We start from the raw sequence: 14,329 nt of genomic DNA, 5'->3' as shown, positions 1-14,329 counted from the left end.
CCAATTCGCATCCCTGGCACCCCCAGATTACCCGCCGACTGTGTACTCGTACTGGGGAACGGGCTGTCTTGTGTTTTGCGCCATGGCGCGGGCAAAAACTTTCCGTGTTTTGCACACTCTGGTGGTACCTGTGCGCGGGCGCTCTGCAGCGGGCAGCGCGAAAAATGCGGAGGAGAAGGTGGTGGGACATCTCGGGGAGTGTGTTGGGCTGCTGGCGCGGGGGAGAGGGGGCCGCCTCTCGCTGGCCTCCATAACCTTTTTTCTGTATGTCTTTCTCTCTTTTTTCCCTTTGCGCTAAGCGTTTCCTCACTTCTCATTCGTTCGCCAAACCCTCCCGCCTTTACGGCTGAAAAACCAGACACTCAGGTATCTGGGGCGTCGGGGCTACACACATGCGTTCAGTATTCTGCACACACTCAGCTCACCTGGTGGGGGGATGGTGGGAGGAGGGGGGAAAAAACCCTCTTAATCTGCTACAGGCAGGTCTGGATCCAAACCTACACGGGGCTGGTTCCAAGAGGGTGGGCGTGGCTGTGTTTAAAAAATATGAAATAATTTTTTTCCTAGGGAAGAGCCCGAGGTAAGCCAATCATTTCCTCTTTTACAAAGAGTACAGTAGGAGGGGCTTGGTTTAAAAAGACTGTTATGCGTTGGGAGTGGAATGCTGTCTTGTCTTCGAAATGCAATTAAAATAAAAAAATTTTTAAAAATGTTTCCAGTGTATTTTAAGTATATGGACGAAATGTGGTAAAACTGTTGACCATGACTTGTGAAACATGTAAATGTTTGCATGTGAATCTTTTCAAGCAGCTTTAGCTGGGGCAGAGAGGATCAAAGGTAAGATCCTCTTCGAATGGACTTGGGATACCAAGAAATTAAAATGGTCTTGTGTTCATAACCACATCTGGTACGTTTGGCGGCCCTCCACCTTCCCTCCTTCTGTCTTCATCTTTCCCACCTTTAGGTGTCCTCTGGCCCCTCTAGGACTCTCTCCCCCCACCCACCCAGCCCCTCCTTCTCTCCATCTCCCTGCCTCTCTGGCCCTTCCCACTCCCCCCACTGCTCCTCCTCCAGCCTGGCCTTGGCTCCCATCCGAGGCTTTGGCTCCTTGTGCCACAGTCCATCAAAGCAGCAATTAACAAGAGTCTAAATGTGTGGCTTGAATGAAAATTTCAAAAGTGAACCTCCACAATCTTAATTTCTTTATTTTACTCTCTAAAACCTTTCAAGGGATTTAAAGATCACAATTTCTAAAGCTGGGCTACATTTTTTCGCTAAATATTTTATAATGTGTGATGCTTTTTAGTAATGACATTATGGACAATAACCTTTGGCTTCTGTGACATGTGTGTCTTTCACAAATCAGTTTAAAACATGGCGCTCGTTTTAGTGACACCCACCCGGGGAAATAATGACGTCATCGCTTTCCTAATCACGTATAGAAGGGAAGCAGTTTTAAATTTGGGATGTCCCAACCCTACTATAGCCAGAGCCTTAGATGACAATGCACTGTTTTCCTGCAGGGAACTGCTTTTGCCATAACAGTCCCATTTCAATATTCTGAGCTTAGTTCTAGAATGCTGACCTCTGATGGGGAAGGGACACAAATGGATACAGACAGGAATACAGGCAGGTGACAGTGTCCACTCGCCCCCTAGTTGGCAGTGTCCCTTACTTGCTGGAGTCTCTGTTGTCTCATTTGGGACATGAGGCTTTCCCAGCAGATCTCCACTAGTCTTCTTTGCCGTGTCTCGGGTCCTCTATTCTGGGGGGTGGGTGGTTTTGGAAAGCACCGTCCACTTAAATCAGGACTGGGGACTTAAACCACAGATTATGCCCACCCTGCAACAAACTGTCAGTCCATGACTGGGGCCAAGCCTTGAGAATACTAGAAGTTTACCTTGCTCACCCTTGTTTTCTATACAGAGTGCAAAATTAACCTCAATAAAAGGAAATTTGCTGGGGTCATCCTGCAGTTGCCCTGATTCTGCTCTCAGGGAGTCTCAGGGAGTCTCTGGTCAAGAAGACCAAAACCCAGGCATCTGAGACACGAGCCTGAGTTAGGACAGCCAGCATTACCTGCTGCCGTAATGCGGTTTGGGAAAACGGTTCATTTCCGACCAGCCTTCATTTGGCAAAGTGACAAGGAAGGTAGCGGTCTGAGCTACTGACGGGGAGGGGGGGGAGAAGAATGAGGACTTACAGTTAGGACAAGACCTCCAGCTAACAGTCCGCTTCTGACACAAAACAAGACATCCATATATTTCTACCACTGAAAATGCAGGTCAAAAGAACATCCTTTCATATGGTCACCAATTTGTGACATGCATGCTCATCTGTTGCTTTACAGCTGTGTGTGTGTGTGTGTGTGTGTGTGTGTGTGTGCTGTTTCCATTTTTATTGCCCAGTTTAACCACATTATAGGGAATTTTTTTTTAAGGAGATAGATAGGTAATCAATAACATGACTAAAATTCTAGAATTTGTAAGAGATGAAGCCTTTTTCTGTTCAAGAATAGACTGTTTCCATGTTTTTGGAAACCCAATTTGGGTATGATTCTCCCCCCCCCCTTTTTTTTTAAGACTTGCGGGGGCAGGCAGATTGGAATTTTTTAGTATCTGCTACATTTTATTAAAACTGTGCAGGCAAATGCTATAGATAATAATGGCCAGCTTGCCATGATACTTTATTTATACAGTGAATTGCAATTAATTGTATGATAATTTATTTATGCCACCAGGTACAATAGTGATGCATTGCATTCCATCATGCAGAAGAGGCGCTTTTTTTTTTCCTAATTCTTCTTTAGTACAGCAATTTTTTCCATATTCAGAATGCCTCCACTGAGCTTTGTGGTGCAGTGGGAAAGGCATAGCTTATCAGGCCACCAAATCTTTAGAATTAAGAGAGACTTTTATGATTTTCCCTCTCTGTTCCCCCAGTAGTATTTTATGCCTCTTGAAGGCCGAAATTCTTCCCTGCCTTTTAAAATCCAATTTCCCATAGATTTCTCTCAAAAAAAAAAAAATGTTTTCTATACAAGTAGGTTCATTTTTATAATTTTCCCACATTATGTCTATCATGGGAAATTGGTATTAGGCAAAGAAAAGTGGGGTCCCTGGGCTTTTTGCTCACCCCCTCCTGACTTGAAAGGGATGGCCTCACTGCCTTCAGGTATAGTAACCAGTAATAGTAATGATCACGCATAATGATACCACATTCTTATTGTAGTTTTAAAAGCCTTTCATCTAAGTCACATTTGTCCTTTGAAACAGCCTTGGGCAATAAAAATGTGGTAGAACCCCATGTCATAGGCAAATAAACCGAGAGCTCAGAGATTAAATGTCAGGGACTTTTGCTCAAAGACTTCGAGGTAAGTGAAGGAATCAAAAGTTTCTAACTCAGATAAGACCGTGCTTAACAGAAAATGTGGTAATGGGCCACAAAGCATTATTTAAGTGTAACGCATGATGGTGAGTGTGCTGCGTGCTCTTCAAATCCCTTGTCAAGTGACGGGCGTCTCGCCATCTTCTGCTTTCTGAAGGACAGCCAGACCCAGCCGATCTGCGGTTAGAAATGTCCATTGAGCATACCTAACGCGTGAGCCCCCCGTTTCTGACATAACCTGTCATGGCTAGGGGGATATTTGGTTTCCACATTTGCTTGAACTCATCTGCCAACGCTGTAGTCTTAGTTTGTTTATTGGGTTTTGTTCTTTTTCAGCTGCAGGTTTCCTTTAGGGAACCTCTGTGGTTTTCTTCAGTGGGGTCTAAACCTTTCCTTACTCAGTGTTCCACTAAAATAATAATAGTAATAATAATAATAATAATAATAATAATTGACAATAATACTAAAAAGTGGGCTTCAGTGCCTGGCTCCCTATACTTGCAGTGTTAGAGGAGGAGACGGCTTAAAATCCCGGCCTGGATCTAGTAACCCTATTAAAATCACTCATGTTTTGATATTCTTCATAATGATTTTTTTTTTAAAGTATTCCTTACTTTTTGTTGGGGCTTAATTCCTCCTTAGCTTAGCAAGAGTTAGCGCATAGTCTTAGAAATCACCTTTGATTTTATGCAGGAACGTTGGTATTAAGCAAAAAAAAAAAAAGAAAAAGGTGTATTTTTAAAGAGAAGGTAGTCTGATTGTCTAGATTTGAAATTCCTCATGCTGTCACGCCTCTGCTATTTTCCAGAGTCAGTTTCCCTACCAAATAGAACTCACTGTCACCCCTAGCAAAACCGTGGCACCCCAATGCTTCTACATAAAGTAACTTTCAGAAGACACAGAAATAGCCTTTCATTCAGTAGCATTAAAATTGGTTTCCACACTTCTTGATTTCTTGAGCGGGTGGCAAAGGGGTTCTTTCCAAACCTCCATCTTGTGCCTCCTGGGGTTCCTAGTGGAATGTGAAATTAACAAGCCGCTTGTCCATTTCAGAATCAAATTTCTCAGGAAGATTCACAATTTTCAACATAGGAAGGGCTGGGCCAATAGATAGGACAAGGTTGCCGCCATCCCCCAGGTGAAACCCTCAAGCATTAGTCAGTCTAATAATTAGCCCTCTCCAGCCCTGGTGTCCCCCAACAACAAGGACTCTGAGACTATGCCTCTGCTGACATCCTCCTTGACAAATTTCCTTGAATTAGACTGGAAAGGGGTTTTATCGCCTCAGGTTCCTGGCCTGGCCTGTGGTCACCCTGGGCGTGAGACCTTGACCTCTTTAGGGAGGGTGGGGAATCAGCCAGTTTCTGTCTGTCTTGGAGAGTCCTGCTGGAGGATCAGCAAATCCTCAGCAGCCTTTCTAAAAGTGAAAGGGACAGGTGGGAGGCTCCAGATAAAAACTACCATAGGGCCAGGCCAGGAAGCCTCTGAATGAGGGCGAGGAGGGGCATTTCCAGAAGAATCAGAGAAAGAGACTTCGTTTTTCCACAATTCCTCTAAAAAGAGGGCCAGAAGTGAAGTTACCCTCTAGAAATCCTCAACCCTGTATCTGGCACAGGCCCGGGTCCAAAATCTGGTTACCATTGTTTCTAGAAACTCTCTTAGACTTTTGTCTCCGTGCTCCAAGTAAGAATGTGGGGTTTGTGTTTCTTTGTTTTCTGTATTCCCCATGAGACTGTTAACTTGTAAATTCTCAAAGTACTAGGCACCCGTTCTTTCTCTACGTTTCAGAGTACACTCTTCGTACATACTATGTAGATAAGGGTCAGCTCTAACAGCAGACAGAGGACACCGTGCCAAATTTATGTTTGTGCGAAGCCCCTCTCAGGGGAGTGACGTGGCCAAGAGAAGATGAGGAGAGAGACCTTGTTTTTACTTGTCCTAGAAAAGTTTCCCCCACCCCCCTTTCCTATCCTCCACCCCCTCTACCTCCTTCTCTTTTTATTATTTATATTATCCTCCAGTCTGTAAACCAACTCTGTACCGTGGTTGAACCCAGGGACCTGAGCGCAAATTGTTCTATGTTTACTGTACATGCAAAAAAAAAAAAAAAAGTTGTCTTTAGTTTCCCTTCCCAGCAGCCAGACGGTGAAGCAGTCCAGCCAGTGGGAACTGAAGATGAGCCCTCCAAGAATGAGGTAAGAACAACAAGAAAAAGCAATGTTTGATGTTTAATGATTGTTGATCCTCTCATGGTCAGTTGGGTCTCGGACAGGCAGTGAGCACACGGTGCCCCCTTTCCACGTTAGAATTACCAGAGCCAGTTGTGGCCGGGGCAGGAACTGGGGGCTGGACCACGGGAACAGATCTGTGACAGAGTCACTAAAACGAAGGGAGTGTGCTTCTGTTGTACTCACTTAGAGGGAAAACCCCAAGTTGAACTACAGGGTAATTTGTTAAACCTCAGGAGACTTTGGGAGCCTTAGACTTGTGGAGCTCTGCCCACATGCTAACTTGAACATTAGATCTTACTAAATGCTTCTTAATGATTCAGTTTGGGGTGAGGAGAGAGGTGTATAAATTGTTATCTGATCCCAGACTTATGAGTCAGCGTTTCCGACATTGTCACACACATTTGGTGTGTGGGACAGAGTAAGTACCTTAAACTGCCTTTAATGAGCTGATAATGGGAAGAAAGATCTCGTGTACCCACTTCCAAAGGAGCGCTGTGATCCGTCCCCACTAGACAGCAGCGGCTCTCCCAGGGAGGCCAGGGGTGCCTAGAGGCACTTGACTGACACAGCTCTCGCCTCTCCCAGTCAACAGATTCTGTCACCTCCCTCCTCGTTCCTAATTATTAAATAGAACAGTTTTTCCTTTCGTCAGACCAATGACTAGTGTGCAGATGACTATGAGGGGATTTTTTTTTTTTTTAAACAGGGAACCTGCGTTCAGGTAAGTTTGTAGGATTTTTGGAAAGAAGGTCTAACGCTCATCCTAGTTAATGCCCAAACTGAAGTCAGGTGGCAATGCTAGAGTCCGGGCCGAGAAGGCCTGTTTCTGCAGAATGGGTCCAATTGAAAGTGACAGAGAGTTGATGGTGTCACTTGGGAAGAGTCTGGGCACTTAATTCCCTGGGACCATGTGAGCATGTCCCCTTCAGTCTTCTCGTCTGTGGTAATTCCTTAGTGTCCAAAGGACTTAAGCAAACGCCTGTGAGGTCCTTGTTTATAAAAAGTGAAACCTCATTTGTATCAGTCCCTTGAGTTTTTCTGGCCTTCTTGGGCTTCTCACATCGTGGAAAGTGGCCATCTTAATTCCTGACAGCTTCTGACTCTGTGGGTCCCATAGGCCTACAAGATGTGTAAGGAACACAGTGAGAACATCAAATCTGTCACTCTGGGGTCCTCCCACCCATGGCCCCCCACAAGTGTGGATTTGAGGGTGACTGACTGTAGTGGGGCCCAGAGATGGTGAAGGTAAGTTGTTACTTCAGGTTGGCCACTAGATGGTGAGACAGCGTAAGGCAGAAAAAAGGTGTCGTATCTGTGATTAAATCAGAGGGGAAGGGCCCAGGGAGCAGGGGTGGGGAGGGTCCTGCTCCACTTGCACCCCCACGCCAGGACAGAGCCCACAATCTATAGGCCCCGAAGCTTTAGTCAGACCCGGCCTCTTTTTTTTTTTTTTTAAGTGGTGACATCTCCCTGTTGGCTAGGTGGTGGGATTATAGGGGGCCATATCTAACACAAGGGTCCTCCATAATAGGTCTACTGATACTTTGTCATATGGGCTCTAAAGGATGTCTAGCAGCATCGCTGACCTCTGCCTATTGGATGCCCATCTCTTTCTCCTCCAACTCCCTCTCTCTCTCTCCCCATCTCTGTCCCTCCAACTCTCTCTCTCTCTCTCTCTCTCTCTCTCTCTCACACACACACACACACACACACACACACGCACCACCACCACCACTAGGTACCTACACAGTGTGACAATCAGAACTGTGTCCCCTGGGGGACAGCATCATCCCTGTTGATAACATACTGCCCTAACACATCAATATCAAATTCTGCGAAAGGTAGAGATCACACGTGTCGTAACTTGAGCCCCTTAAAAGAAAAGATACCTTCAGAGAGAAGGTTCCTGACTCCAGTTACTAAGGACCAGTCAGAAATGTTTGCCACTGTGGTGGTGACCCTGCATTCTTGGGTAGAAGTAATTTTTGAAAAATTGTGGAAAAGAAGGTGACCCAGATGACCCTAAATAGAATAGAAAAGGGAATTATCCCAGGGAAGTAAGTAATGAATTGGTCTCAGACTCTGATTAACGAAGTCAGTCTCATAGCTAATCAATGGGCCAAGATAAATCAAGGCTTAAATAGATTTTAACCCTTACATGATCGTCTCTACCACTTAGAGGTTCTTTTAGGAGCCTTTGTAGCAGGCTGCGGATTCTCCCTCTGTCTGGTGTGTACTAAATTAAGTCATTCTGCCGTGGAGAGTAGGATGCCAGGCTAATCGGGCTAGGACTCAGGTGGCTATAAATACAGCCGCACTGGGATGGCTGGGCCCTACTTTGCACGAATCCCACAAAACAGTAATGGAGCCTTTAATTGGTAGTGTCTGCACACACACAAGGATGTAGGCTCTTAGCGGGGTCACCTGAGTCCCAGGGCCACAGGGGCCAACCCAACTGCATGCAAGTGACTCGTAACCTTTAGCAACTGGTATTTCAAGGCAGGAAGTGACCTTGTGGGCTGGTGGGCGCCCATGGAAGGAATGCCTCTCAATGACTACCTGAGAAAGGTAAAATAAGATCTTTGGGAAATAAAACATAGTTGTGCCAGTAGAAGTCATGATCCAAGGACATTCCCCGATCAAGAGTCTTGTACTTGGTCTTGGGTAAGATTGTCAACACCCCCTCCTCCATCCGAGGGCAGAGTCTGTAACCAGCATCTCTTGTAATAATCATAACAAGACTAAATCATGATTTCATTTTTAAACCGTGGCCTGACCCGCCCCCCAGCCCTTGCACCTAAACAGCCTCTCCCCCAGTTAATCGTTATAGAAGACGTCATTGCTTCTTTATTGTATTTTAAGCCCAACATATTTATATTTTCGTCCCTATCTGGTCTTCTGCTAGAGCTGTTAGATCTTATACATTCTCCGTATAAGATACGTAAGTGAAGTTTTTTTTTTTTTCTTAAAGCGTTTGGAATTTGTGATCTTTAAGTTAATCACAAAATCTAGAAGGAAAAGAAAAATTAAGAGAATAAACTAGTTTCCACCCACAGCCATCTATATGAATTTAAACACTTTTGCTTTTGCTATTAGGATTACTTTAGGGTGAGGGGTAGAAAGTGATTACTAGTTCGATAAAGTGCACATCGGATATGTAAATTTTTAAAAAATACTATTTTTTAATCTGTTTCGACTTTAGCTGAGTGCAGTGCCCCTAACTAACACATCCTTACTGCAGAATCCTCGAAATTACCCAAGGCGTGTTTTTTGAATGTTGATTTTGACATTTTGCCTGAGACCAAGTACAACATCCTTCCAAGGAAATACTTAGAAGACTCCAGACAGAACCCAAAAACAGATGCCAGACATGAGGGGGAAAATTTTTTTAAAGTTTGGTTGCCAGAAAACTAATAGCTATTTATAATTAAACATTTGCGTGTGCTTTCATTTCTTCCTTCTTGCTGCTAAAAAGGAAGCATATTAGATCATTTTGTTTCACAAATGGCCAGGGCTGGTTTTAAGATGGACACTTGAAGGAAGGTTCCCCTTTCCAAGTGGGAATCTTTGGAAATTTTCCTGATGGGATCCAGTCATTCTGGAGCACTCTTAGGAAATCGTTCCTAGTGGGGTAGTTTGGCATGGAATGCGCTAATGGTGATGATTCCTTGCTGTCTTCCCACATTGCCCTGATGGGGGAGAGAGTCTGATATGATGGGGGAGGGGTGGGCAGAGGATCCCCAACTTTCCTGGGGGTTCCTAGGACAGTGGAAAGACAGCACTGGTTTAGGGGTTAGTGGGAGATTCTCATTCCTGGAACATTTGTGGTTTCTAGGGCTCTATTCAAGGATCCCATGAATTTGCCAAGTAATATCCAGAAAAGGCCAAAGTTTGATTCTTAGAAGTGTTGACAAGCCTTCATTTTGTGATGATTCTGCAGGAGTAGTCCTGGGGTCCCACCATGGTCAAGGGAGAGACTTAAATTTGTTGGGTGGTTCAAGAGAAAGCCCCGCGGTATCTCTTTGTCCAACCTGAGGTATGAAGAGGTAATGAATGACCCCAGATGGCAAGGTGGGGCAGGGCTTGAGAAAAGAATTCTGGGTAGAGCACATCAAAACCCTGGTAGATGTCTTATCCTGAGACTTAAGTTGACAGGTGACAGGAGAACTCATTTTTCTTTTTCTTTCTGGCCCTAAAACCATGATTCCCCTGAGGTGAGAGTGGGGGGTTGACTTCAGATGTGAAGGCAGGCTCCAAACTGGGAGTTGAACTTTCATGCTGCAGGAAGAAGTCAAGGAGAAGACCATCAGGGCTTTCCTGTCCCCGCAGAGGTCCGCACAGCTCAGAAGTGGGGGCAGAAATCAGCCTCCTAGGGAATTTTTATTCCCTTCTGGCTTTCCTTTTCTTTCCCCTCAATTTTGAGATTTTTTTAAACAATTATATTCTTATTTTAGGGGGACTTTGGCTCAGGAGATAGCTTGTTTTTAGGGAAAGAGGTGGGATTCCCCAACTGTTTGGGGCTGGGAAATGAAAAGAGTGAAATAAAGCAAGACTGCTCCAGGCTGGCTGGCAGATGGCGCTCGGCTCTTACTGTTGGGAGCCTGCCTCTGCGAAACTCCCTGGCTGCGCCCGAGGCACCACTGGGCATCCCCCTCCCCTAATCCCCTTTCTCAGGGACACAGGCTCCACCCCCAAGGCCTCGGGGATAGTTTTAAAGATTTTCAGTTGAACAGTTGGTTTCTGGGGACAAATCCTGTCACTTTTAACTAGTGGCTCTGAAGACCTGAGCCAGGGCAGAAAAACACAATCACAGTGACCTCCAAATTCCTAACCCAGGTACGCGCCATGGTTCTGGGAACCATCTCTGGGACCTTGGGCAAATGTCCTGGGACCCAGTTTCCCTCATCTGAAAAATGAGAGGGATGTCCTCCTCATTTTAAAACTTTAGTTCTCAAAGTTCGGTTAGCACAGGTACGCTGCCCCCCCCCACCCCCACAAGCAACCTTGAAGGGGTCCTTTTCAAAATGGCGGACTGTAGAGGAAATTTTAGATCTATTTGTTGTCCTTGGGTAAATAATAATTTTTGAATACCCACTTCTGGGAAATGCTTGCAAGAAGGAGAGGTGAGTGGTGCATCTTTCCCACCCCAGTCAAGGGCTAGAAAAGAGGTTCACAAGTGGGCAGAGGTCCCTTTTCTACCAGGGAAACCCAAGGAGCCTTCCTGGAGGAGTTAGCATTTCAGACAATATGGGAAGATACAAGGAGATGAGGGAGTAGAATTTGGGATGGAAGCTCAGTGCTTTCTTAGGAGAGAAGGTGCTAGCTGAGGATGAATTCCTATGGTTTTGCTTTGGTTTGGTTTTTTGTTTTTGTTTTTTTTTTCCCTACTTACAAGGGCATCCTTGGGTTTGTCAGGGTCTCTGAGATTTCAGGGCTAACTTTAGTTTTTTCCCCTTTCCACCCTTCTCTACTCCTCAGTGCCACAAACCCACAGTGCACTGAAGACACTCTTGCTGATGAAGAAAGAGGCTTCTGTGCCTGTGGGTGGGACACCACCGCCCTGCCCCCGCCACCTTTCCCCTCAGGATGTGGGGCAGGCCACCCCTGCCTTCTTTAGGCCAAGTTTCTGTGGAGGGGAAGCTAGTGCTGACAACGTCTGGGGCCATGTTCCTTGGTTCTAAAAAGAATAGGCACCCTCTGGCCATTTCTTTCCACCTCATCATAAGTCTTGAGGTCATCCATCTGTGAGCTTCTCATGGGAGGCCCTACTGATCCCTACAATGGGAATTCATTCCTTTCCAGCAGAACTTATCTTCCACACACCATTCCTAGATATGGTCTCCTCTTTTATAGTTGAAGAGTCCAAAGAAATGAATAAAATGTGTTAGTTTCAGGCAAAAGCTTCCCCCACCCTGCTATTAAAATTCTTTTAAGTTAGCAAAGTTTATTCCGACATTCCTGTCTTAAGCCCGTAATCTTCTGGGGCTTCTTGAAAGCTTTTCTTGCTCTTTTTTTCTCCCCACACCTCCCAACTTCCAGCCCTGAACCTTGGCCAAGGCACGTGACCATGGCAGCCCCGGGGGTGTTACTCAGGATTTTGGGGGGTACTGGGGAACAGGACAGGTGGGCTGCCCCTGTTCAGAACACCTTTTGGGGACCCGAAGAGCTCCTCTCCCACCAGAGGTCAGCAGAGAGCTCAAAATGGCTTTACCCGCTCGCAGGAAGTGGGATCACTTAGAATTCTCTAGATGGAATGTGGAAGTGCAAACGGAAAAAAACCCCACCTTTCAGGGATATCTTAGGTTGGGGTCTCCTTTTGTCCTGGTTCCCTAGGAGGGTTAGTTCTGACACCATTCCTGCCATTCTGTGCATTAAGGGCCCGGGGGGCCTTCTGTCTTTTCATTTGATGGGTTTCTTTGCCTGTGTCCCCAGCCCCCCAACACATACACGCACACAGACACCCCTTTTCCTGACAGGGGACCTCGGACCCTCCCACATGTGACCAAACTCCCCACTCAGGTTGCCCACAGGACTGGGAATCTGAGCCCCATACTTTCCCTGGCCCCTTTCCCTTTCCCCTTTTCTTCCAGAAGGTTGTTAAAATGACTTTATAGTATGACAGGAAATCCCCCTACCCCACCCTTATCCTGCCCTGATTTTACATCTCCTTATCTCCTGTTCTTCGGCCAGATGTATGGATGTTTCTAAAGAGGGAATGAACCACAGCATACAAACTACTCTGTGCTTGTCCCCCACCCCCCAACACACACACGCACACGCACACGCACACTTCCTTAGAGGTTTTCCCACATCCTCCATTGTGCCTTCCACGTCTGCTTGCTCTGTCCTCCCACTGGGGTGGGAAAAGGGGAAAAGAAAACTGAATCCCGTTCCTTTGTTTTTACTCCGAGCTTTTGAAATGCCCGAGTGCTTGAGAACGATCCCCCCCACCCCAAAGTTAAAACCAACTTCCCTTAGCCAGGTCTTTATTGTTGAAAGAGAGACAGAAGGAAAGAAGGCGCAGAAGGCAGTGAAGACGTAAACACCAAGACCAAGTGAAAGTCTTAAAAAGAGAAAGAAAAGGCACTTTGGGTAAATTTAACTCTAAGACAGAGTGCCTGCCCTGTGGGAACTTCCAGTCGGCAAGGGAGGAGGAGGAGGATCAGGTTGCAAGTCAAGGCAGTGGCCACAGGCCCTTGGAGGGCTGCCAGGCTCCCGGGAGCTTCCAGCACAGCTGAGGGCTGGGACGGGGAGGTATCGTCCTCCACCCGATGTTGGTGCCAGGAGCCCACTGAGTAGGGCAGGGCCTGGGAACCTGGGAGCGCATGCCAGAGAGCGAGCCCGAGTTCTGACCACTGCCTTCTCTCACCCACAGTGGGCCCTTTATGCCGCCCCACATTATTCTCCCAGTCCTGCAGTGATTGTTCGATTTCTGGACTCTTCTTTTGAAATCAGTCATTAAGCCCCTTCTAGCACAACCCGATTTCCCAAGCCGGTTTCCTATGCCTTGCCCCACTCAGTGGGGCAGTTTTGCTTTAAGAAATCTGGCACCCAGTGGATCTTTTCATCCTTCAAAAAAATCCAGTCTTCGTGAGTTCTTTGATTCGATAATTACTCAAAGCAAAACAAAGGCAATCCTAAAGTTAAAAGCAAACACCCTGTACGTTACGTATACATCTCAGATGTTGAGGAAACCCTTAGAAGTTTACAGGTTGGTGTCCTCGAGAATTTGGCTCCGGCCAGACCCAATATAGGCATTGTTTTCTTTTTTGTTCTTCCTTCCTCCCTTCCTTCCTTTCTTCTGCCCCCACCACCCCCCTTTTGGAAAAACAAGTTTTATTCTCCTGGGTATGTTCATTAGAGAGGGGAGACGTTCTATTCAGCGAGGAAGAAGGGGGGGCAGGCTTCTGCGGGAGGAGACACAAGATTGATGACTTTGTGCTGGCGGGTGGAGAGCGACCAGCACACCCAGATGAAAATCTCTCGGGCTCCAACGAGGAACAACACAGCAGAGCAGACCTTCAGCTTCCTGGAGTTAGTGGGGAAAATATTTCGTCAGCTGCCTCTCTGTCCTGAGCTTTTATTCATTAACCCAGTGAAAAGGGAAAAAAAAAAAAAATCAAAGTCTTGTCCTAATTTGTTGTGGTGAGACCCCGGTTCTCCCAAATTTTTGCCCTTGTTGGTTTGTTTGTTGAAAAAAGCACAGCCCACAGAGGCAGAAGGGGGTTTGCTGGGTTCGGCGCACTTCAGTTTGCTCTCAAGGCTTAGCTTCTTTCCATGAGGAAAAGTCCTCACTCTTCCCAAGTGCCAAGAGTTAGAAATGTGTTACTAATTGATTTGACCTAAATTTGTATTGCTCCGAGACTTAGCAAATGGTCAGTTAGGGGCCAGAGGTGGGGTGGGGGGCAACAGCGGCTGTCCCCCTGGCCAAGAGAAGAGACTCACCACAGCTATGTTTATAAAACGGGCCTTCTGTGACATTAAGGAATTCTTGAGGGGGACAGGGTGTCGTGGTTGTTCTTCAGAGAAAGGGAAAGGTAGCTGGGAAGTGTTTAATGGGAATTTAGCATAAAATGACACGCCTGGCAGAGGAAAATCACGGTTCCAAATGAAAACAGTTGTCACAAATTAATTTTTCAAATTCTTGACTATTGGCAGATCTGAGGTTTACCTCATATGCAGAGTTATGTCCAACTTGGCAAAGAGCATGG

General features: G+C 46.2%; 1 protein-coding gene across 1 annotated transcript in view; it reads left to right on the top strand.

The window, feature by feature from the left end:
* GNAS (GNAS complex locus) overlaps nt 1-14,329 on the top strand; it is a 54,205-nt gene that overhangs the window by 2,650 nt on the left and 37,226 nt on the right. The window lies entirely within an intron of this gene.

This window comes from Mustela erminea, chromosome 7, assembly GCF_009829155.1.
Source record: "Mustela erminea isolate mMusErm1 chromosome 7, mMusErm1.Pri, whole genome shotgun sequence".
Classification (NCBI taxonomy): Eukaryota; Metazoa; Chordata; class Mammalia; order Carnivora; family Mustelidae; genus Mustela; species Mustela erminea.
The sequence above is the reverse complement of the archived record's forward strand: the minus strand, read 5'-3'. Positions and strand labels throughout refer to the sequence as shown.